The following is a 2,731-nucleotide window of genomic DNA, read 5'->3' as shown; positions in this document are numbered from 1 at the left end:
GATTCAGCGGAAGAACAGCGTCGTAGCAGCTGCTGAAGTAGGAAGGGCAGTGTTGCACTGTCTGCAGGTGAGAGATCCACTACTGAGGACCTTCCGCCTCCCATTCTCCAGAGACCAGCACACCAATCTGACCTCCCAGTGACTGGGCCAAGGGGCAAAATCAGGCAAGCACATGTTGAGCCTTTTCTGTAGCCTGTCATGGCTGCCAAAGCGCCCTTCAGGTGCTTCTTTGAGCAGCTTGGGGTTGCAAATAAAACACGCTGTGTGGATACAGGGAGCGAGCAGGATAGACCCACAGTGTAAATATTTAGTCGTCAGAAATGCAGCGGCACATTCAGAAAAGGCTACACCTGGGTTAACGCAGGTGTAACCAACCCTCGGCTCTGTTCTCAGTGCTCTTTTCCTCACAGCCACTGGCTGCTCTTCCAGACCATCTTTTCCAGATTCTAATTTAAATAACCTCAGAAAACTTGGTTTAAATAACCTCAGAAAACATGGTCTAAATGAGTGAGATAGTGCAAGTAAAAGAATCTATGCAGTTTTAGTGTTCTAGAATGTTCCTGATAGGTGTGTTTGAAGTAGTGAGAGAGAGAAAATCTACTGAAAATGATCAAGAAAACGGCTGCCTTTGTTGATGGCTAGCAGTTTTCAGGTGTGAAGTTAAGATGGGCAGGTCTTAACTCTTGAGTTTTTAATACGAAAACATGGTGGTTGCGGAAAGATTATCTTACAAAGTCCACTGACAATTTTCAAACACGGATAGTCTGGTTTTTCAAAGAAACACAGGTTTTGAGAGCATTCCATGGGTATCATAATTTATGAGACAGGATAGACAGATGACTACTGTCAAGGGGTCTGGTATAGAACAGGCTCCTAGTGAAGGTGTACCCATAGCAGTAAGGCAACTGTGATAAAAATACTTAGTAGTTTCTTAAACTAAATGTAAGAAAGGCTAGGAAGGCCTGGATTGCTTGTCACTTCTGTGTTGTTTTTATCTGAAGGACGTAAGGAATATCACAAATGGAGACTAAATTTGCAACAGCAGCCTGCTTTATATGCTGAAAGAGGATTTAAGAGCCCAGGAGGGAAACTGAGGCTAGATGGATCCAATTTTCTGTTATTCGGTCCATCATTTAAGACTAGAGAAGTAATTATGGGACTTCGGTGTCTGCAGTAATGGCTCAGCAGTTAAGAGTGTTTGCTGCTCTTTTAGAGGACCCGAGTTCAATTCCCAGCATCCACATGGAAGCTCACAACCATCTGTAACTCCAGTTCCAAGGGACCCAACACACTCTGGCCTTCATGGGCACTGCATACAAGTGGTTCACAGACATACATGAAGAAAACACCTACACATAAAAAAAAAAAAAAAAAAAAAAAAAAGGAAAATGGGCCTTTTTCTCAGATCTCTTTCGTCTGTAAAGTAGACAAGCATGTTAGCATATGAGAGTGCAAACAGGGCACTCAGAGCATTTGGGGAAAGGATCTGAAGCAGTAGGAATAAAATGACCACATAGCACGCCTGAAATTTAGAGTTCATATTTCTTCATTAATGAAAATGTTATTACTAATGTAGATGCTGTGGCTAAAATATCTTTCCAGGAGAAAGTCCAAGCAATGTCTACCCTTTCTAAGGTCCCAACAAATAAACAAAGGCACAGTTGACAAAACTCACAAGGGAACAATGGATTGATTGGGTTACCTTGCAAAACAGAGGTGAGGTGTTATTTATAGAGGTTCATGTTCTCCTTCCACAACAGGCTAGACCTGGAAAGCCTTCACCCAGTAGAGATATAGTTGTCTCATAGCTGCGGAGAAGAAACCTCCCTCCACCAGTCTCCTCAAGCCTATATACTCCAACCCCTCCCCTAAGCCATGTGCAATTAAAGACGTATTGCTTACATGTGGTAGGGAGTGGCTGGATACTCAGATGAAGGTCTTGTGACCCACACCCTACTCATCCATGAGGAACTGTGATAGTCAACAAGCCTAGCTGGGACAACTCCTTTGAAATGGGGGCACAGCTGAACTGGCCACAATGGACAGTCATTTACATCATTTACAAGCACATTCAACTCCAATTTGAAATATCTTCACTTTCCTCTACATAGATGCTTCTTATGGCTTCACATTTTAAAAGACACTAATAATAAAAGAGTTTGCAGTGCAATATTAACTTTTAAATTTAAGCACCCCAAGGACACACATTTACATGATAAATAGTTTGAGAAGTCCTATCCTAGATGTTCTTCACCAGCTCATTGTACTTGCTGGTTTCCCTTCCCTTCCCTTTCATGTGACTGAATGTTTGATTCCTGTTTTCCAAGGTAAGAACAGGGAAAGGGGTTTCCAGTTGGCTTCCTCTCCCTATGGTGTTTTCTCATAGTGCAAAGCTTTGTTTGGAACCTCTGTGATTAAAATGTTCTCTAATGGCAAGAAGGTCAATGCCAGAGGCCACAGAAAAGACTACAGGTCATGCTTCATTTCTTGCCTTCCATTTTTTTCTCTGCTGTCCCCTCCTCCTCCCACAGACACTCTGAAAGCCCCCCATCCAAGCGTTGCTCAGGTGCTGGGTGGCACTTCCATGACCCCCTTCTCCTAGCCAGTTGCCATAAAGCCAATTTGAAATGATATTAAAGAAAACACCAAATATACACCAACCCTACTTATTGTCATCCTTTCCAGCCTGTAGGATTTCTCACCACCTTGTTTTGAAGTAATTGCCCTTACC

Source organism: Phodopus roborovskii, unplaced genomic scaffold, assembly GCF_943737965.1.
Source record: "Phodopus roborovskii unplaced genomic scaffold, PHOROB, whole genome shotgun sequence".
Classification (NCBI taxonomy): domain Eukaryota; kingdom Metazoa; phylum Chordata; class Mammalia; order Rodentia; family Cricetidae; genus Phodopus; species Phodopus roborovskii.
Note: the sequence above shows the minus strand (reverse complement) of the source record.